This window comes from Rhinatrema bivittatum, chromosome 6 (assembly GCF_901001135.1).
Source record: "Rhinatrema bivittatum chromosome 6, aRhiBiv1.1, whole genome shotgun sequence".
Lineage (NCBI taxonomy): Eukaryota > Metazoa > Chordata > Amphibia > Gymnophiona > Rhinatrematidae > Rhinatrema > Rhinatrema bivittatum.
This window is the reverse complement of record NC_042620.1, coordinates 62,072,007-62,095,959: the sequence shown is the minus strand read 5'-3', so window position 1 is coordinate 62,095,959 and position 23,953 is coordinate 62,072,007.

Genomic DNA, 23,953 nt, shown 5'->3' with positions numbered 1-23,953 from the left:
TCAAAAATCGTAAATCATATGACAGGGCAAAGGTAGCGCCGGCGCCATTTCTATTAACGCACCCGTGGCCCGAGAGTGGAAGATCACAGCGGGACCCCCCCCCACTGGACCCCAGGTAATTTAAGACATTTGGGGGGGGGTTTGGGAGGGTGGGGGATTTATTTTAAAGGGTCGGGGTGGGTTTTAGGCTTGTTTTAGTGTGCCGGTTTTCCCGCCCTCCCCCGATTTACGATTTACACGATTTAAAAAAAAACAAAACCGCAACGATCTGATTCCCTCCCCCCCAGCCAAAATCGATCGTTAAGACGATTGATCACACGATTCACATCTCTAGTATTTACAGCTGGCAAGGAAACATCAGCTGTAAAGGCACAAAGAGATACTACAGAGCCAATCAAGAGAGGATAATAGGCTTTGATTATTTCAGGAACCTCTTCAAAGGGAATGTTAAACATCTCAAGATAAAACTTCAACAATTTATCCTCCTTAGAAGAAATAGAAGAAGAAAAAGGAAAATAAAAAAAAATGCAAATTAAACTTCCTAGAATAGTTTTCCCTATTTTCCATTATATGATGAAGGATTTCATTATCCCTAATCAGAACTAAAGAGGAATTCTGTAGTGTCCGAACTTGTTCTTCAATAGTCCCTAATTTTCTTTGAACATCTTGAATAGTTTGTAAATTTCCAAATTGTATATATATAATTGTTCAAAGGAAGCCAAATTGTATATATAATTGTTCAAAGGAAGCCATTTTGAAAATGGATTCTCCATCATAGTCTCTTACACCACAGTATGGCCCTGTCAGTCCCAGCTACAGTCACTCTTACGCCCTAGTATAATGCAATATCTCCCAGCTAGCCCGCAGTATAGCCCTGACTGTCCCAGATACACTTACACTCCTCAGTGTAGCCCAGTGTAACCTCCAGTATGGCTCAGCCTGACCCAGGAACATCACTGACTCCCCCTAGCCTGCTGCCCATCAAATACCAAGACACAAAACAGCATGAAAGTTTTAACTTGTATGCGTAAATGAGCAATACTAAGTATACTCAGGTAGTTTTGAGTCACTCAGCAAATATGTGCAATCCACACTCTAATACGTCCCTAATATGGCCATTTTTTTTGTGCATACCTTTACTCATGAAGATGCATATACACATTTATAAAATATGGATTGTCTGCAGATGTTTCACATATGTGTGTATATGTGCATATTTTCACAGGAAGCATTTAAAAAATTAATCCCACATTGTCAATGACAGAACCTATGGATTCGAAATACATTTACTTTATGTAAAGAAGGTGGATTTAGTTTTTAAGTGTTCAAGAATGTGTCAGTATGTCTCATCTGGCAATAATATTACAAATCCCCGCCACTCTATTGTATTACCTTAGGCGAAAAATACCTTCCTTGACCTTCATAATAGGCATCATTGTGCGGCAACACGTACCATTTATCACTCTGCCTTGTTTTTAATCATTGGTCAGTCCCTTTTTTTTACTATTTTGTAGTGCAAATCATAAAGTGCTCCGTGCTTTTTTTGTGCTTTTTTTAAAAATCCATTTCATTCCACATATAGCTTTTCCTTTTCCCACATTTCTTAAAATCAATGAGAGTATAATATGATCACTTAGCTTGTAAATCCAATGTTCTGCATGTTGTTGCCCAAATTTCTTCACATCCGATATTATATAGCAATGTGGCTCTGATTCACACCGCTATACTGTGTCTGTGCCCGACACTGTACAATGTTTCGGACGTAGTTGTCCTTCCTCAAGGGCGATTTTCTATGCCTTGAACAAAACAAGTATTACAATCGAATTACCCATATTTCACAAGATTAAATAGTCCTAACGTGCATAACTACTTACTCCGTTTTTCTCCATTATGGCTCTCAGCGTTTTTTTACCTTCTCTTCCGGTTTACTACTTCCCGCCTCCATTTTTAAACCCCTTGTCTTACGTACGTAGTACCTACGTCACTTCTGATCCCTTTATTTACAAAGAATACCACTCAATCATGTTATTCAAGCCACTTGGGCTCACGGTATGCATCCAGAAAATCCATTGTTGTTCCTTAACATTCAACAAAACATTAGGATCGCCACCACGTTTGTGCATTGTAACTACCTCTAACACTCGCCATCTTAACTGATGAAAATCATGATGTTTTTCTTGGCAATGGGCTACCATTGGAGCCATGATTTTTCCAGTGGTTATGCAACTGCGATGTTCTATTAGTCGCACTCTTATCTGGCGTTTCGTGCGTCCTATATAATACAAATTGCAAGGGCAAACTATAATATATATGACTCTAGATGTATCACAAGACGAATGTTGTCGCGCTTTATGTATTTTCCCATGCTTGTCAGTCCAAGTTTCACCCTCAATAACTTGATCACACAGGGAGCAATGGTTACATGGCCAATGTCCAATTTTCTCATTTGCACTGCTCATGGATAATGTTGTCATAAACGAATGTGTCACAAGATCCCCCACGTTTTTCCCTCTCGAATACGCTATGATCGGTGGTTCTTTAAAAATATCATGCACTTTTAAAACCGGCCAGTGGTGATGAATTAATGCTGAGATCTTACGTGATTGGTTGGAATGTGGTATAGTACATACTATGCGCAATTCTTCACTATCCGATGATTTATCTAGAAGCAACCATTGGCGTTCAGCGTTGTACGCTCTCTTATAAGCTCTCTTATAAGCTCTTTTTATGTATTTGGTCGGGTAACCTCGTTCAAGTAATCTTACTTTTAAGAAATCTGCTTGGCGCACGAACTCTGCTCGTGTGCTACAAATTCTCCGTATTCTGAGAAACTGCCCTATTGGTAGATTATTCCGTAATTGATAAGGATGGAAACTAGAGTAATGTAAGAGTGTATTCCTCTCACATTCTTTACGGAATAACGTGGTAGTACAATATCCATCGACCAATTTGATAGCAATATCTAAAAAGTTGATCTCCGTTTGATGATAAGTGCTGGTAAATTGTAGGTGCTCATCTAATGTGTTTATCCATTGCAAAAACTGCTGTAATTTATGTACATCCGCATGCCAAATAAAAAATACATCGTCTATATAGCGTGTCCAATCTGACACCGGACTGAACTCTTCTTGAGAATACAGTTTCTCTTCTTCAAATTGACGTACATATAAATTGGCCAAACTGGGGGCCATTGTCGCCCCCATTGCGGTGCCGCTGATCTGCTTGTACCAGATATTCAAAAATGTGAAAAAAATTCTCACACAACGCCAGTTTGGCTATAGCCATTAAGAAGGATGTTGGTATGCGATGTGGACGTTCCCTATTATCTAAATACTTTTCCAAAATTAATAGGGTATCTTCTTGTGGTATAGACGTGTACAGTGATTTTATGTCTAGAGTAACTAATATCACCGATCCTTCTACATGTATATTTTGTAATTTTGACAGCATGTGCTTAGTGTCTTTACAATAAGATGATGCATCTACAACCATAGGATGAATAATCACATCTATCAAAGTGGACAATGGTTCTAAAAGGGAACCTATGGTTGTTATGATGGGGTGTCCTGGAGGATTGTGCAGATCTTTGTGCACCTTCGGTACCATATATAAAGTAGGAGAAATTGGAAATTTTACTCGTAAAAATTTGACTTCTCTATTGGTATATGGGTAATTCGATTGTAATACTTGTTTTGTTCAAGGCATAGAAAATCGCCCTTGAGGAAGGACAACTACGTCCGAAACATTGTACAGTGTCGGGCACAGACACAGTATAGCGGTGTGAATCAGAGCCACATTGCTATATAATATCGGATGTGAAGAAATTTGGGCAACAACATGCAGAACATTGGATTTACAAGCTAAGTGATCATATTATACTCTCATTGATTTTAAGAAATGTGGGAAAAGGAAAAGCTATATGTGGAATGAAATGGATTTTTAAAAAAAGCACAAAAAAAGCACGGAGCACTTTATGATTTGCACTACAAAATAGTAAAAAAAAAGGGACTGACCAATGATTAAAAACAAGGCAGAGTGATAAATGGTACGTGTTGCCGCACAATGATGCCTATTATGAAGGTCAAGGAAGGTATTTTTCGCCTAAGGTAATACAATAGAGTGGCGGGGATTTGTAATATTATTGCCAGTGTAGACTGATCCCCATCTCAATCGCAAATTAAAGTGTCAACTATAGGGTTTCACAGTATGTCTCATCTGCCATCTCCCTCTCTTCTTCTGCTCCATGTCTCCTCTGCCCTGCTTTTGTACCCTGTGAAAACTTTTTATTTGCATTTTTTCGGGAGCAAGAGTGGGAGGGGCCCAGGCAGGTCATTCCCCTGGGACTCTACATGCACCTAGAGGGAGCTATCCACATGGAAGGATCACTGCTTCTGTACTAACCAAGGAATGGAGCTGGATCCCCCATAAAAACAGACTGCCATAGACAGATACCTAAATGAGAGCAGAAGAGAAGGAGGAAAGTGCAGCCTGACAGACAGAACCAGAGGCTAACTCTTCTATCTCTGCACTTTTTTTTTTTTTGCAAATAAGGATCCTCTGTACTTATCTCGTTCCCTCTTCAACACCCAGAAACCTTTGCAAATTGTTTCAGAGAAGGAAAATAAAAAAGGCAAGAAGAGTGCTCCCTCTGCCTTTATTCCCAATGGCTAAGCCATGCCTCTCCCAAGTCTGCACATCTCAGTCCACCAGCTAGCAATGGGAATTCTCCCACTGTGGGGTTTAAGCCATGTAAAGACCAGTGCACCTCATAGTATATTTCCTTCCCCGTGAGATTCATATGAAGTGTGCCAATCGGAGGCCAGGACTAGAAACAGGTTTTCCCCAGCAGCCACAAACCTGGCCAGGCTTTCTCACCATTTTTTTTTTCATCTTACAAAGTCAGTAAGAATAATACATTACTGATGTAGTAATGCTGCTAAAGGTAGAAATTTAATTAAGCATTGCTCCAGAAGAGATGAAAACATTTCAAAAGAACATACTGACCTTGATTCTGCAAAATTCCATTAGAGGCTAGAATGCTATGTGCTAAGATGTACATATGCCAGTGTAAATAAAAATAATTCCATTCAGTCTGAAGCTGGGGTCATGAGGGTATTATTGATTTAACACCTTCCTGTAATTTGTCCTAGTTCTGCTCCTGCTTATTGTATCTCTCTTTCTACTGTCTACTCATTTCATTAGCCCTTTTCAAAATATGTGTTGATACTGTGCAACTCTAGATGAAAACTTTTCAGAATCTCCTAAATTCTGATGTCACCATGAAACAAAAATGCTTGGCTATTCTTTTTTTTTTTTTAATGAACCAGCAGCTTCCTAAGCCTCCTTTGTATTTATTTCCAGCTCTCTTGGAACCAGGGTTGGGATTTGATGCCCTGAATCTTCATTTGCAACTTCCTAGATATATATTTTTTCTTTTTTTATATATCATTTTCCCCCCTTCAGTATACCCAGTCTGGTCATTGCAGTGATAGTCTGGGATGGGACCCTCAAACTTGGCCTCCTCCCAGAACTTTGTAGTCATGAATCCTGAATCCAGCTACTCTGTATTATTTTAAGAAAGAACAATGGCTCCTTCTGCCTCAGGGGTTGTGAATGCTGCCTCTGCAGTAACCCCAGCCAACCCGAAGAGCAGAAACCCCCAACTCAGGGACTGAACCACGGGTCTTTCAAACGGCAGTGCATACTATTTGCTACCTGAGTCACTGTGCTGACCAGTGTCCATACTTCTAACTGCCCATGCATAAAAGATGGCTGTGAAATGCAAGCCATTTCAGCTTCTCATACATTTTAGAAGTGCACGTACTGCTGGCTAGAAGAATTCAGGGAGTTTTGCTGATATTTTGTTCTGCATAGGAAGGCAGAGTTTTGGTATATTTAAAGTGTATTTGGTGACCAATCCCAGCACTCTCAAGGGACAACTATCCACAGGAAAGTATTGACATTTAAAAAAAATGTGGGCTAAATACTGGAAGGTATATTTGCCCTTTACTGTGGGTTAGAATGGTGGCCATTCTTACCATTGATTTATACTGAACTGGTTAGAAACAAAATGCTAAGATGTTAGCTTTACAAATATACTTTTAAACTCTGGTAGCTTTTCTTTAATGTGACCTAGTTTAATTCAGTAGATGTGACTTTTCAAAGTGTATATGGGAAAAATACATTGATAAATGAGTACCTTTGTGGAACATTAGAAGAAAAGAAGTAAATTAGGTCTCCAGATATTAATTATTCTCTATATAATGGTCCGACTTGAAGATTCTCAATCTGAAAGATAACTCTACATGTTAAAAGTGACAGATAAAGCCCAAATATCTTAGTCTCAGAGGGTTATGAAGACAATACTAAAGGGGGAAACTTATTTTAGGTACTCTTCTAAACTGAACATTCATGTTCATATCACATGAGAAAAAATAAATGACTAAATGCTTAGTTTAAAATCAATAATATACAGAAGGTATAACAATTGTATACATTATGGACATTAATAGTCAAATTAGCTTAATGTAAAATTATTATATTTGGGGTTTAGTAAGATATAGAAGTATGTACTTCTATACTTGATAGGAAAAATATTAAATATAAAATAATCATCCTGTACACAGAATATTTTAACAACATTATTTTTTAATTTAACTGCCCCCTCCATTTAATGAAAATTTTGCATTGAATTCATCAAGAAAGAAGCATTATTTGGAAGGCATCCTCAGGCCTAGCTGGAAACCCTTCAGGCTGCTCAGAGAAGGTGTGTGGAGGAGGTAAGTGGAGCAGGGAGGAGGTGTGAGGAGGAGCGAGAAGGTGAGTGGAGGAGTGGAAGTTGTGTAGAGGAAGGAGCATGAGAGGCATGGGGAGAGAGGAGAGGCATGAGGAGAGGAAGGGAGGAGAGGAGGCAGAAGGCACGAGGACAGGAGGGCTAGGGGAAGGAGGAGTTGGAGTAAGGGCAGGGACAGGAGAAGAGAGATGCAGGAGGGAAGGGATAGGAGGAGGTGGGAAGGGGATAGGCAGGTGAGGATATAGGGAGGAGGATGGCAGGCTAGGAATAGAGAGAGAGGATAGAGGGGAAGGGAGTTGGCAAGGCAGGGGCAGGAGAGGGGGTAGGAGGAAGGGAAGGGAGAGGGGAGTGGGAGGGAGAGTGAGGAAAGGGAGGACACCTCTCCAAAAGCAGAAGTGGCCCCTCCATCTGAAAGCCAGTCAGTACCAGGCCCTCATCTCAGGGCTATCTAGTTCAGCATCCAGAAGAATGAGATGGCCATTGCAGGGGTCCTGTACCATTATGCCATGCTCTTCGGCAATCGGGCGGCCATCCCAGCAACACCACTAGCACCGGCACCGGGGCTGGCACCAGCATCAAGAATATCCTCGCCACCAACAGAGGAGTTCATGCATGAACAGTTGGACCAACTGGAAAGGAGGCATGGGGTATACCTCTGACACATACGGGCAGAGCTAGTGTGCCTCAGGAGGGCTGACAACAGACAGAACCAGCTCCTGCAAGATCAAACAACGCTAACACGCAGAATGTGATGACGCTGGTCGCAGCAGTCAAGAAATGTCCTGACACAGATCCTGCAAAGAATGCTTGAGCAGCAGTCCAAGTCCTCCCCAGCATCACTCGAGTCCATACCCCTGCAGCATTCCTGGGATGACAGACGTCGGAAGGACCAGGTTTTGGCAAAGCTGGCTGCCACTCAACAAGCTGTCCTGGGCTTGTGCGGGAACACATGGAAGATCCGAGGGAGATCTGGATGTATCTCCATTTGTAGTTCATGGCATAGAGCAAGATTATGGAAGACACACCATAGCAGCACTATATCTGCAACTTTGGGAGGGAAATACATTAAAGCTTCAAAAAGTGAAAGCGACTTTTGAGAACTCTGAAGGTACGTTCGATGACACAGCGGGTAGCACATGAGGCCTCTTTGTACTTGTACCTTGTCTCTACCGGTGTGTTGGGAATGGCAACGGGGGTGAGAAGCCAGGTCCTGCAACTGTACCCAGAATCTCCTGCAGCAATCATAGCATTGTCACTTGCAGATCTGGCTGGCAAACCTCAGCATCCAAAAGACTATACAAAGTAGCCTGAACCTTTCCCTGAGCCTTAAAGGGCAATTTGCCTTGCCTAGGTGCATATCACATTGGTCTGGACCAGTATATGTGCAGCATAGCAGAAGCCTAAAGTAAATCAGCTCTTCAGACCTCTAAATCATATCTGGGTATTCCAACAATTGTGTGCCAGGCCCTCACAACTGAGCTAAGGCTACTGGTGTGTAGCAGGCTGCCAACTTCGAAGCAATACATAAGAGCTGCCATACCTGTGATGTCTGCAAAAACAGCACTTCATGGTTTGATTCCAAATGTCCCTGCTGGCTTTGCAGTATGTCCTCCATAGAAACCAATTTGTGAGGCCCGACACAGGGAATATGCTATGCCACCAACATGCACAGGGCACTGTTTCTGGTTGAGAAATGTGAAGTTCAAGACAAACAGTGGCCGACAATCTGGATAACTCCTCACTATCTGGCCACACATGATCATGCAGTATCTGCAGTTTGAACACTTCAAGCTTGTCATTAACCAGTGTGATTTTAATAGCTCCCAATGAGAGGATAGGGACAGGGCCATTTTGAAAATGTACATGATGACAGTATATAGTGCCTGCTCACACACCAAGCTTTAGGGTCAGTGCATTTTTTGCTGTCACAAGATTAGCAGACCTCTGCAGCATGGGACAAAAGCCAGGCCCTGGGTCCAATGGCCTGCAGATGTAACTGTACAAGCCACTTATCATTCAAGCTATGCTTTTCCTCCCCACCAGCCACCCATCATTTCCATACTATTTGCAACAAACACATAGCCAAAGACGTAATATAGAAAGAAGCATCTCTCTTACCTATATACCACCCATCACCGGACAGGCCGTCCTCAAACCTTTTACTCAGGTCTGAATGCCTAAGTATAAAGGAATTTTCCTCAGCTCCCGGATACCTAGCCACTTCATTGTGCATTCGAGTGTCACAGACCACTGGCACGTTGATGGAGTGGAAGAGCTTTCTGTAGCGGTACATCTCCTCCCAGTCACAGGGTGGAATGATGGCCATGTGCGTGTAGTCAATAGCTCCCAGAACATTGGGAAAGTTTGCAAAGGCATAAAAGTCTCTCTTCAAGTTCATCAAGTCCTGCCTGTTCTGAGGAAATGTAACGATTAATGCAATCAGAGACTGCTGTGATGACCTGGTCCAGACAGTGGGAAAAAGTGGTTTGAGACATTCCCCCAAGACCCCTACTATTATTAGGAAGGGAATGATGAATAAAACGGAAAAGGTCATAATGCCTCTGTATTGCTCCATGGTGAGAATGCATTTTGAGTACTGTGTACAATTCTGGTCACCGCATTTTATAAAAGATATAGTTGTGATGGAGAGGGTATAGAGAAGGGCGACCAAATGATAAAGTGGACAGAATTCCCTTGGAAAGCTTGGAACTGGCCTTGCCTGTTCTTGAGTTTGTTGTTGTTCTGCTTGTTGTCATCTGTGGAAGCCTCCCAAAGTATCCAGTTTCCCCCAACAATTAAACTTTCCACAAACATTATGGCTTTAAGAAGCTAGACAAGGTAAGAACAGGTGTTTTTACTGGGGCAGAAAGGCCTGGTAGGTGTGTCTGATATCATTCCTTTTTTTATCACGTGCGATAATTGCTGCAATAATACCCACAATCCGCAATATTGGCCGCATAAGAACATAAGAATATTTTTTCACTGTACTGCAAAAAAAAAAGGTGTAGTCTTTTCTGGCGTTAAATCTCGCGATAGTTTGTGTTACTCTATCGCACCGCACACACTCATTTCCATTTACTCCGCCCAAACTCCTCCCACTTGAATACAAATTTTGTATTTGCATAAGCATTTTGCAACACAATATTTATTGCAAGCATTAGGTAGTTATCACACATGTTAGGGCCCTAACGAATGTGATAAGTCCCTAACGCAAAATAATAAATGACCCTGAAGGTGAGGATTTTACTAGCCTACATGCTAATTAAATACTTCACCTCTGTCAAACACACAAAATTGACCTTCACCAAGTACAGAAAGACCACAAATTACAAATATGGAGACAAAACAGGACTGGAAATCCAAAAAAGCCACTCTGCTTGCAGTTCAAAACTTGAGAAATAAAAACAGAAATAGGGATGTGAATCGTTTTTGAACGATTCAAATTATCGTCAGATAATTTTAAAATTGTCCAAAATCGTTAGAGTGCACGATACAATACAAATGCCCCCGATTTATCGTCAGGGGCATTTGTATTGTATCGTTAAATAGGGCGCGGGAAAACCGGCACACCAAAAAAACCCTAAAACCCACCCTGAACCTTTAAAACAAATCCCCCACCCTCCTGAACCCCCCAAAATGTTTTAAATTACCTGGGGTCCAGTGGGGGGGGGGGTCCCAGCGCGATCTCCCTCTCTCTGGCCACGACAGCGTTAAGAGAAATGGTGCCGGTGGCCCTTTGCCCTTATCATTTGACAGGGCAAAGGTAGCGCCGGCGCCATTTTGGTTCCTGGTTCCCGACGTCACGCGTGCAGGAGATCGCCCCGGACCCTAGCTGGACCCCTAGGGACTTTTGGCCAGCTTGGGGGGGCCTCCTGACCCCCACAAGACTTTCCAAAAGTCCAGCGGGGTTCCAGGAGCGACCTCCTGCATGCGGGCCGTATTGCCAATCTTCAAAATGGCGCCGGCGCTACCTTTGCCCTCACTATGTCATACGGGCGCTGCCCGTATGACATTGCCATTTTGAAAAAACAATAATAATTAAAATGGCAGTCAATCAAGAAAAATGAACTTAAAAAGCTACCTTAACTTACCCTCTCCACAGTTCTCCACTTCTGTTCCTTGGAGGCCACACCAGAAACAGCATTAGCTACTGAAGCTGTCCTCATGGTCCTCTTCCTTAAAGACTACAACCAGTCTCTTCTCTCGCTCACAAACACACACCAGTCACACCCTCAGGACCAGTTTCTGTCTCTCACACACAAATCATCTCCCCGACCAATCTCTTTCTCTCTTTCTCTCTCTCTCACACACACACACACATCACCTCCCTGATCAGTCTTTAACATGCATACACACATCACCTCTCTGACCAGTCTCTCTCAATCACACAATGAACATAAGAACATAAGAAATTGCCATGCTGGGTCAGACCAAGGGTCCATCAAGCCCAGCATCCTGTTTCCAACAGAGGCCAAACCAGGCCACAAGAACCTGGCAATTACCCAAACACTAAGAAGATCCCATGCCACGGATGCAAGTAATAGCAGTGGCTATTCCCTAAGTAAATTTGATTAACAGCAGGTAATGGACTTCTCCTCCAAGAACTTATCCAAACCTTTTTTGAACCCAGCTACACTAACTGCACTAACCACATCCTCCGGCAACAAATTCCAGAACTTTATTGTGTGTTGAGTGAAAAAGAATTTTCTCCGATTAGTCTTAAATGTAATAGTGATTAGAGCAGTGGGCTATGAACCAGGCCACCAGGGTTCAAGTCCCATTGTCACTCCTTGTGACCTTGGGCAAGTCACTTTACCCTCCATTGCCTCAGGTACAAACTTAGGGGGTCATTTATCAAAATGTGATATGGTGTTTTTGTATGTGTTAGGGGCAGAGAGTGGGCTGGGTTAGCCTGTCTGTGAAGAGCTATTGCACAGCTGTAATACTGATTTTAACTACACCTCTTTTGACTGTGCGGTATGATTTCATTGCCTTTTGTGATGTCTCCTGTAAGGCCTATTTCAGAGAGAGAGAGAGAGAGAGAGAGAGAGAGAGAGAGAGAGAGAGAGAGAGAGAGAGTGCACCTGGCTATAATGTCATCCCCATAGGTAGGTATTTGTATCCCTATGGTAGGCCCACCTAGTAACTCGAGGTGGGGTTTAGGTATGAATGTAGGGGGTTAGGGGCCACTTTGACATTCTATGTGACACATACAAACAGACCAGTGGTCTCTTGTGAAGACTTGATGACCTTCGGAGTGAGGAAACTCACTCCAAGATGAGATTTGTGCAGTGTTCTCTCAACCTGACATCGTGCGCACTAAGGAGTGCGACAAAGGGGCCTGCCCCTTTGTGCGCCCCTTAGTGCACACCAGATCTTTGAAGCAGAAGCCACCCACGCTAACATCATCTGGTTTTCCACCCACTCTTAACCTAAGTGCTCCATTCAACAGCTCTCCTCAAACACTCGCCCAGCCTCTCCAGCATTCATCCAGCCTCATCCAGCATTCATCCAGCCTCATCCAGCCTCATCCATTCATACAGCCTCATCCAGCATTCATCCAGCTGCTCCAGCTCTAGTCCAGCATCTCCAGCAATCATTCCTTCCACTCCAGCATTCATCCAGCCTCATCCATTCATACAGCCTCATCCAGCATTCATCCAGCCACTCCAGCTCTAGTCCAGCATCTCCAGCAATCATTCCTTCCACTCCAGCATTCATCCATCCTCATCCATTCATCCAGCCTCATCCATTCATCCAGCCTTCCAGCCTCATCCAGCATTCATCCAGCCTCATCCAGCATTCATCCAGCCTTTCCACCTCTAGTCCAGCATCTCCAGCTCTCATTCCAGCCACTCCAACATTCATCCAGCCTCATCCATTCATCCAGCCTCATCCATTCATCCAGTCTCATCCATTCATCCAGCCTTCTAGCCTCATCCAGCATTCATCCAGCCTCATCCAGCCTTATCCATTCATCCAGCCTCATCCAACATTCATCCAGCCTTTCCAGCTCTAGTCCAGCCTCTCCATCTCTCGTCCATCTCTCATTCCAGCTCCCATTCCAGCCGCTACAGCATTCAAACCAGCCGCTCTAGCTCTCATCTAGCCGCTCTAGCGCTTATATAGCAATCCCAGCATTCTTTCCAGCCACTCCAGCATCCTTTCCAGCCTCTCTAGCGCTCATCCAGCCTCTCTAGCTCTCATCCAGCAACTCCAGCATCCATTCCAGCCTTTCCAGCATCCATTCCTACCTGCCCCATCTTCATATCATCAGCAGTCAATCCTCTCACCTCTACCTTCCCCTAACCTACCCCCCGCTGGCTCTAACTATCATCCCAACTCTTACTACAATCAACATGATACAAACCTTCCCAATCCCCATTATCCTTCACTCATCCCTCAACAGAGTTAATTCACATTTATTCAAGCTTCAACGTTCTAAGAGATCCCTGATCCCCATCATGATTTCCCCTCTAACCCAATTCCTAGGCCTATCCTTAATCACACTAACCCTCATCAACCCCCAATCCCTATCTAAAAAATGTCACTTGCTCAATGACTACCTACTGGACACCCAACCGGATCTATGTGCTATTACTGAAACATGGTTGAAAAACTCAGATACACCCCTAATCAACCAATTACCAACACAATTATACGACTTTTTCTCTATCCCCAGAACTAAAAAAAGAGGGGGAGGTTTACTGCTAGCTGCAAAAAAAGAACTAAGACTAGCCCAGCACGCAATTAAAACTTCGACCAAACTTGAAATCGGATTATTCAAATCCACACAGCTCCAAATCTGCCTCATCTACGCCCCGCCTGTGCTCCTACACTCCGACCCTTCACCTCTCATAGAACCTGTAGTGAAACACATCAATACCAACTCACCAGCGATCCTGCTAGGAAACTTCAACATTCATGTTGACTCCCCATCTCCCTCCACCAACTGCGAAGCCCTCCTCTCTTCCTTCCTGGCCATGGGCTTCAAACAAATTATTAACAAACCCACGCACAAAGCAAGACACACGCTAGACCTAATATTCACAAATGATCCAATCTCACCCACTTCTCTTCCTTCCTGTACCCCCATCCCATGGTCAGATCACTCGATGATAGAAACGGAACTATCCATAAAGAAAAAACCGACCACCAACATACCTAAATCCTCTATCCAATTCAGAAAACCATGCTCCATGGAAGCCCTCAGCAACACTCTCACCAAAGACCTAACTAACCTGGACCTCACAAATGCGGACACCGCCATGAACTCTTGGCTAACTATCACCCACTCAGCAGCTGATAAAATATGCCCCTTGACATCCAAAAATATCAATCCTGCCCGTACTAACAAAAAACCTTGGTTCTCATCAGAATTAAGAAAACTCAAACAAGACCTACAACATAAAGAACAACACTGGCGGAAGGATCCCACCTCCACCGCACTGGCCTCCTACAAAACCGCTATGAGCTACTATAGGGCCACCATTCTTTGTACCAAAAGGGACTTCTACGCCAAAAAAATACATGGCTTCCTATACGACCTAAAAACACTTTTTTATTTATTTATTTATTTATTTATTTATTTATTTATTTATTTCTATACCGGCTTTCACGACCAGAGGTTGCATCAAGTCGGTTTACATTTAACAAGTCGTGCATTGAACATAGAACTAGGGTAATTGAACTGGTGCAGAAAATAATAGTTACAATGAACAAGGAAGTTACCAACTTTTTCTTATGTTGCAGGACTCACCACCCCTATTCCTCCTATCATCCCGGAAGAAGAAGCACAAAACAAATCCTCGGAGCTGGCAGTTTTCTTCGACAACAAAATAAAAAATTTACTTATTCCGTTGACATCTTTCAACCCCACTCCTAACTCCCAGCCTCCACCTGACCAAAACCATGCCCCATTGATACACAAACGGTCTCTAGAATCTTTTGATTCTATATCAACCTTGGAAATCGAATCTATCATCAAGAAAATGAAGCCCTCATCGCACCCAATAGACCAAATCCCGACCAAATTCCTTCTCACAATCCCAAACATCATCGCCAAACCTCTGGCTGACATCATAAACTGTTCCCTCACTCACGGAATAGTCCTGGATGCTTTAAAAACAGCATCTCTGAAACCATTACTAAAAAACCTAACTTGGACCCTTCCAACCCCACAAATTTCCGCCCCATTGCCAACCTACCTTTCATAGCCAAGCTAATGGAAAAACTGGCCAATACTCGACTCACAGACTACCTCGACTCCCACAACATTCTATACCCATCTCAATTCAGTTTCAGGAATCGCAGAAATACAGAATCACTCCTACTCTCATTAACGGACAACATCCTGATGGGCCTCGACAAAGGTCAATCATACTTGCTAGCTCTGCTAGACATCTCGGCAGTGTTCGACACAGTTAACCACACAATCCTCATCAACCGTCTGATGGAAATAGGCATCTCAGGTTCTGCACTCCTCTGGCTAAAATCCTTTCTAAGCGACAGATATTACAAAGTAAAAATAATCAACAGTCTCACCCGGTAGCGGCCAAGCAAGGAGTTCCCCAGGGTTCCTCGCTCTCGCCGACCCTATTCAACATATATCTTCTCCCCTTATGCCAACTACTCAATAACCTCAACCTCACCTACTTCATTTATGCGGACGACGTGCAGATCCTAATCCCCATCAAGGATTCCGTTTCTGACACTCTAAACTATTGGAATAGCTGCCTGCATGCCATTAACCTCCTTCTCACAAGCCTCTGCCTTGTTCTCAATACGTCCAAGACTGAACTGATGGTCATTTCCCCCAATGATAATAACGCACAAGCCAACACTACTAATACACCATTAGTAAATCAAGTGAGAGACCTTGGAGCCATCCTAGACTCCAGAATGAACCTTAAAAAATTCATTAACAACACCACTAAAGAAGGTTTTTACAAACTACAGGTCCTAAAACAGTTACCTCTCCTACGCTTCCATGACTATTGCTCGGTCCTTCAAGCCATACTATTCTCAAAGATTGATTATTGTAATACGCTGCTACTTGGTCTCCCGGCCTCTGCTACCAAACCTCTTCAAATGCTGCAAAACGCTGCAGCCAGGATCCTCACAAACTCTCGCCATATGGACCACATCACACCGATTCTAAAAATACTCCACTGGCTACCCATCCGCTACAGAATTCTCTTCAAGACACTGACCATCATTCACAAAACCATATTTCAGCAATCCTCTCTTCAACTCACCATACCCCTCAAACCACACTCCTCAGCAAGACCTACCAGATCTGCATACAGAAACTTCCTCCAGGAAAACGAATGCTATCAACTGCTGGTCCGCATCACTGGAATTCTCTCCCACCAGATCTCCGCCAGGAACATTGTGATATCACATTCAGAAAAAAATTAAAAGCATGGCTGTTCGCCCAAGCATATCCTTGAAGAAGCCGTATGGTTACCCTCACGTTGCGTCCTCTTTCCGCCACACAAAGGATCTGCTTTTCTGCTAACTGCGCTTAAATTGTATATAATTTTTACCATGTAAGCAATTACTCTCTGCCTACATGTACCGCTCTCCAGTTAGAAATTGTTAATCTATCCCTTTTTTTCTAACAGCCTTGTTCCACCTTACCTGTTGTAATGTAACTTTCGCATTCAGTGTTAAATGTTTTATTCCCCCCTAGTTTATTGTAAACCGGTACGATAAGACCTGGTCTTGAGCATCGGTATAGTAAAAGAATTTAAATAATTAAACAAATAAATAAATAAATAAATAAACCTAGCTTGATGGACTCTCTACCTGGGTAACATCAAGCTAAGTGGAGAGAACATTGCCCAAATCTCATCTTGGAGTGAGTTTTCTCACTCCGAAGGTCAAGTCTTCACAAGAGACCACTGGTCTGTTCGTATGTGTCACATAGAATGTCAAAGTGGCCCCTAACCCCCTACACTCATACTTAAACCCCACCTCGAGTTACTAGGTGGACCTACAATAGGGATACAAATACCTACCTATGGGGATGACATTATGGCCAGGTGCACTCTCTCTCTCTCTCTAACAATGTGCACTAACTTAGCTCTTCACATAGCAAATTGTAATAAACTGAATTTTTGCATAAACCACGCCTCTTTTGTTATCGCATGTGGTACTTACCGCATTTTGATAAATCCAGGCCTTAGATTGTAAGCCCTCTGGGGATAGGGAAATACCTACAGCACCTGAATGTAAACCAATGTGATATCTCAGATCAAATGTTGGTATATAAAAAATAATTAATAAATAAATAAATAGTCCTTCTATTATTTGAAAGTGTAAATAACTGATTCACATCTACTCGTTCAAGAGCTCTCATGATCTTAAAGACCTCTATCATATCCCCCCTCAGCCATCTCTTCTCCAAGCTGAAAAACCCTAACCTCTTCAGCCTTTCCTAATTGGGGAGCTGTTCCATCCCCTTTATCATTTTGGTTGCCCTTCTCTGTAGCTTCTCCATCGCAACTATATCTTTTTTGAGATGTGGTGACCAGAATTGTACACAGTATTCAAGGTGCGGTCTCACCATGGAGCGATACAGAGGCATTATGACATTTTCCGTTTTATTAACCATTCCCTTCCTAATAATTCCTAACATTCTGTTTGCTTTTTTGACTGCTGCAGCACACTGAGCTAATGATTTTAAAATATTATCCACTATGATGCCTAGATCTTTTTCCTGGGTGGTAGCTCCTAATATGGAACCTAACATTGTGTAACTACAGCAAAGGGTTATTTTTCCCTATATGCAACACCTTGCACTTGTCCACATTAAATTTCATCTGCCATTTGGATGCCCAATCTTCCAGTCTTGCAAGGTCCTCCTGTAATGTATCACAATCTGCTTGTGATTTAACTACTCTGAATAATTTTGTATCATCTGCAAATTTGATAACCTCACTCATCGTATTCCTTTCCAGATCATTTATATATATATACTGAAAAGCACCGGTCCAAGTACAGATCCCTGAGGCACTCCACTGTTTACCCTTTTCCGCTGAGAAAATTGACCATTTAATCCTACTCTCTGTTTCCTGTATTTTAACCAGTTTGTAATCCACAAAAGGACATCGCCTCCTATCCCATGACTTTTTAGTTTTCTTAGATGCCTCTCATGAGGGACTGTCAAACGCCTTCCGAAAATCCAAATACACTACATCTACCGGTTCACCTTTATCCACATGTTTATTAACCCCTTCAAAAAATGAAGCAGATTTGTTAGGCAAGACTTTCCTTGGGTAAATCGATGTTGACTGTGTTTCATTAAACCATGTCTTTCTATATTCTCTATGATTTTGATCTCTCTCTTACTGACATACAGGCATTCAATCACACACATGTTCTCTCTATTTCACTTAAACACAAGCTCTCAATCACACACATGCTTTCTCTCACTTACAGGCTCTCAATCACACACATGCTTTCTCTCACTTACTTACAGGCTTTCAATCACCCACATGCCCCTTTTCTCTCTCAAAGCCACAGCCAGCCAGAATCATGCTCCATCTCTTTCTCATACACACAGAAAGAAGCACCCTCCCTCTCTCACATACACCACACACACACACACACACACACACACACACACACACACAGAAACACCCTCCCTCGCTCACATGCACACACAGAAGCACCCTCCCTTTCTCACATGCACACCACACACACAAACATCCTTCCTCCCCACATACACGTCATACACACATGCAGCCTCCCCCTCCCACATATACACCACACACACATACAAGCACCCCCTCACATACACACCACACACCCACACACATAAGCACCCTTCCCCTCTCACATATATACCACATATACAAGTACGCTCCCCATCTCACATACACACACACACACCACACATCACTCATACACACTCAGACACAGAAGCACCCTTCCGATCTCAAATGCATACACACACACACACACACACCAACCCCCAGCTGAACAACTACAGTCTTTGGCCCCACTGGCCTAATCTCTGGCTGCAGTCAGTGGCTCTGATCTTCGGCCCTACCATCCTAGTCTCCAGAGGCGGCCAGTGGCTCTGATCTTCGGCCCTGCTAGCCTGGTCTCTGGCACCAGTGGCTCCAATCTTCATCCATGCCGGCCTGGTCTTCAGCAGCTCCAGTCATCAAGTCTTTGGCCTCATCAGCCTGGTCTCTGTCAGTGGCCAGCTGCTCTGATCTTTGCCCTCCCCCAGCCTGGTCTCTGGCAGCGGCCAGTGCCTTTGGTCTTCAGGTCTTTGGGCCTGCCATCTGGTCTTCGGCGGTAGCCAGCAGCTCTGATCTTCAGCCCGCTGGCTTGGTCTCCAGTGGCAGTCAGCAGCTCCGGTCTTCGGGTCTTTTACCCTCCTGGCCTGGTCTCCAGCGGTAGCCAGCAGCTCCAATCTTCAGGCCTGCCGGATGCAGGTGGCACGTGACACGCTGCTGGTACTTGGTGACACACTTGTGCATCGTGACACACCATTTGAGAATCACTGTTGTATATGTTTGTAAAAAGAAGTTATTTTTATATATTGAATAAGTGTGTATATTTATATTTATTTTGGTGTGTGTCTCCCTTATTTATTGCGTACTATGGTTTGTTATTTAAACAGTATTTATTGTCTACAACAGTAAATTCCCTTTAAGGATATCTGATAGCCATAACTCACCACACACATACAAGCACTTCCTCACATACACACCACACACACACACACACACACACACATAAGCACCCTTCCCCTCTCACATATACACCACATACACAAGTACGCTCCCCATCTCACATACACACACACACCACACAGCACTCATACACACTCAGACACAGAAGCACCCTCCCGATCTCAAATGCATACACACACACACACACACCAACCCCCAGCTGAACAACTACAGTCTTTGGCCCCACTGGCCTAATCTGTGGCTGCAGTCAGTGGCTCTGATCTTCGGCCCTACCATCCTAGTCTCCAGTGGCGGCCAGTGGCTCTGATCTTCGGCCCTGCTAGCCTGGTCTCTGGCACCAGTGGCTCCAATCTTCATCTATGCCGGCCTGGTCTTCAGCAGCTCCAGTCATCAAGTCTTTGGCCTCATCAGCCTGGTCTCTGTCAGTGGCCAGCTGCTCTGATCTTCGGGCCCCCCAGCCTGGTCTCTGGCAGCAGCCAGTGCCTTTGGTCTTCAGGTCTTTGGGCCTGCCATCTGGTCTTCGGCGGTAGCCAGCAGCTCTGATCTTCATCCCCGCTGGCTTGGTCTCCAGTGGCGGTCAGCAGCTCTGGTCTTTGAGTCTTCGGGTCTTCGACCATGCTGGCCTGGTCTCCAGCGGTAGCCAGCAGCTCCAATCTTCAGGCCTGCCAGATGCAGGTGGCACGTGACACGCTGCTGGTACTTGGTGACACACTTGTGCATCGTGACACACCATTTGAGAATCACTGTTGTATATGTTTGTAAAAAGAAGTTATTTTTATATATTGAATAAGTGTGTATATTTATATTTATTTTGGTGTGTGTCTCCCTTATTTATTGCGTACTATGGTTTGTTATTTAAACAGTATTTATTGTCTACAACAGTAAATTCCCTTTAAGGATATCTGATAGCCATAACTCACCACACACATACAAGCACCCCCTCACATACACACCACACACACACACACACACACACACATAAGCACCCTTCCCCTCTCACATATACACCACATACACAAGTACGCTCCCCATCTCACATACACACACACACCACACAGCACTCATACACACTCAGACACAGAAGCACCCTCCCGATCTCAAATGCATACACACACACACACACCAACCCCCAGGTGAACAACTACAGTCTTTGGCCCCACTGGCCTAATCTGTGGCTGCAGTCAGTGGCTCTGATCTTCGGCCCTACCATCCTAGTCTCCAGTGGCGGCCAGTGGCTCTGATCTTCAGCCCTGCTAGCCTGGTCTCTGGCACCAGTGGCTCCAATCTTCATCCATGCCGGCCTGGTCTTCAGCAGCTCCAGTCATCAAGTCTTTGGCCTCATCAGCCTGGTCTCTGTCAGTGGTCAGCTGCTCTGATCTTTGGCCCCCCCAGCCTGGTCTCTGGCAGCAGCCAGTGCCTTTGGTCTTCAGGTCTTTAGGCCTGCCATCTGGTCTTCGGCGGTAGCCAGCAGCTCTGATCTTCATCCCCGCTGGCTTGGTCTCCAGTGGCGGTCAGCAGCTCTGGTCTTTGAGTCTTCGGGTCTTCGACCCTGCTGGCCTGGTCTCCAGCGGTAGCCAGCAGCTCCAATCTTCAGGCCTGCCGGATGCAGGTGGTACGTGACACGCTGCTGGTACTTGGTGACACACTTGTGCATCGTGACACACCATTTGAGAATCACTGTTGTATATGTTTGTAAAAAGAAGTTATTTTTTATATATCGAATAAGTGAGTATATTTATATTTATTTTGGTGTGTGTCTCCCTTATTTACTGCGTACTATGGTTTGTTATTTAAACAGTATTTATTGTCTACAATAGTAAATTCCCTTTAAGGATATCTGATAGCCATAACTCTCTGAACACTGCAAGTTGCTTGCTACACTGGTTAGTCCAATAATTGTTAGACTCATCTTTTCTACCCTTACACGAGCATATTTGTTAGGTTTAGTTGCATTAAGCTTGTACTTCTAAAACTATTACCAGTAAGGGAAATCACAAATCCAAAGGTATATATTCACAAATATCACCTACCTCCCCGAAGGGCACTAGATGTGAGTTCATCCAAGTCAGAAGCAGGGATTTAGTGTATCAAGTTTCTAAATGTTAGGCATCCCCTTAAATAAAGGCACAGCATAGGGAGATAAGGAGCACATAAGAAGTGGCACTTTCAGAATCACTATACTTCACAACAGAGAAGAGATGTGATATAGAGATTTTACTAGGAGCTGCATTTCCCTGAGGCAGGCTGCTTCTTAAAGTCTATTGAGTTACCTACTTAGTCCATAGACTTCAGATGTAAAAGAAAATAATTGCAATGTTTTAAATACTTTAGAGATAGAATGTCTACCAGCTTTAAAATAGGTGTCAGATTAATGACCAGCACCCAGCCTACCCTTCTCCATGCTCAAAGGTAAGGCCCTGCTTTTTTGTTGAAGGCTCCAAGCTCCCATCTTGAAACCTCTTTAAATACTAAACAAATGTCTAGCTCTCAAACACCTACTTTTTATTGAAACAAATAGGTGGGACTCACCTGCAAGGAGCCCATCCTTAACTGCAGCATTGGCCCCATGCGATGGACGGAGAGGAGAAAAGGGGGGCGCCAGCACGCACTCCTTCGCGAGTGCGGGCGCCCCTCCCGGTCTCTTTCCCCGAGGCAAAATAAAAGCTCCAGCGTCATAGCCCCACCCAGGGCTGTGACGCGAGCGGGGAGCGACGCCGGCGTGGAAGTATGAAGTCACAGGCCCCGTAAAGGGCCGTAACGCCTGGGAGGCGATCCCTTTTTGGATCCCTCCCGATGGAAACCCACCCACCCACCCTGCAATTGGAAGATAATAAAATACAGGATCAGTCAGGTTGTTGAAATGATAATATTAACAGGTACAACTTTGTTTAACATGTTTATGTAGGTAGTAGGTAGAAAACCTATGTTTAGTTAATTACTTAACCATTGTATAATGTTTGGGGGACATTGTCGCAGCTTGGAGAGAAGGTGGTGACCCGGGCCAGTTGGGGCCTATGGCAAGTGGTGCCGGCGGTATCACAAGACGGTTGGGTAGCCTATTAGTGCTGGGGGAACCGCAAAAGGTGACGGCGTGGAAGGTGCTTATGGGCGGGGCCCCCCTTGCTCGAGGACAAGGTGGGGGGCCAAGGATTAATGCTGCCTTGATTGGTCCCTATGGCGGGCAGCGATGGACACAGATTACTGGCACGGGTACCCAAGAAGGTTTATGATATGATGTGTAAATAAAAGCTGTGGCCTTATTCTACCAACATCAGTTTCGGTGTGGTTTTATATGATACAAAGAATATTGGTGACATAAGGTTGTTTAAAGTATAAGGATCACTGTTCAGAGTAGTTAAATCACAAGCAGATTGTGATAAATTGCAGGAAGACCTTGTGAGACTGGAAAATTGGGCATCCAAATGGCAGATGAAATTTAATGTGGATAAGTGCAAGGTGATGCATATAGGGAAAAATAACCCATGCTATAATTACACAATGTTGGGTTCCATATTAGGTGCTACAACCCAAGAAAGAGATCTAGGTGTCATAGTGGATAACACATTGAAATTGTCGATTCAGTGTGCTGCGGCAGTCAAAAAAGCAAACAGAATGTTGGGAATTATTAGAAAAGGAATGATGAATAAAACGGAAAATGCCATAATGCCTCTGTATCGCTCCATGGTGAGACCGCACCTTGAATACTGTGTACAATTCTGGTCGCCTCATCTCAAAAAAGATATAATTGCGATGGAGAAGGTACAGAGAAGGGCTACCAAAATGATAAGGGGAATGGAACAACTCCCCTATGAGGAAAGACTAAAGAGGTTAGGACTTTTCATCTTGGAGAAGAGACGGCTGAGGGGGGATATGATACAGGTGTTTAAAATCATGAGAGGTCTAGAACGGGTAGATGTGAATCGGTTATTTACTCTTTCGGATAGTAGAAAGACTAGGGGGCACTCCATGAAGTTAGCATGGGGCACATTTAAAACTAATCAGAGAAAGTTCTTTTTTACTCAACGCACAATTAAACTCTGGAATTTGTTGCCAGAGAATGTGGTTCGTGCAGTTAGTATAGCTGTGTTTAAAAAAGGATTGGATAAGTTCTTGGAGGAGAAGTCCATTACCTGCTATTAAGTTCACTTAGAGAATAGCCACTGCCATTAGCAATGGTTACATGGAATAGACTTAGTTTATGGGTACTTGCCAGGTTCTTATGGCCTGGATTGGCCACTGTTGGAAACAGGATGCTGGGCTTGATGGACCCTTGGTCTGACCCAGTATGGTGTTTTCTTATGTTCTTATGTTCTTATGTTCACTGGACGGCCAAAGCGAGTCAGAGTGATGACTGCTAGTATTAAGAAATGACAACTGAAAAGGACCAATGGTCCATCCAGTCTGACTGGCAAGCTTCCAATGGTAGTATCTGCCGTGTAGGTTACCC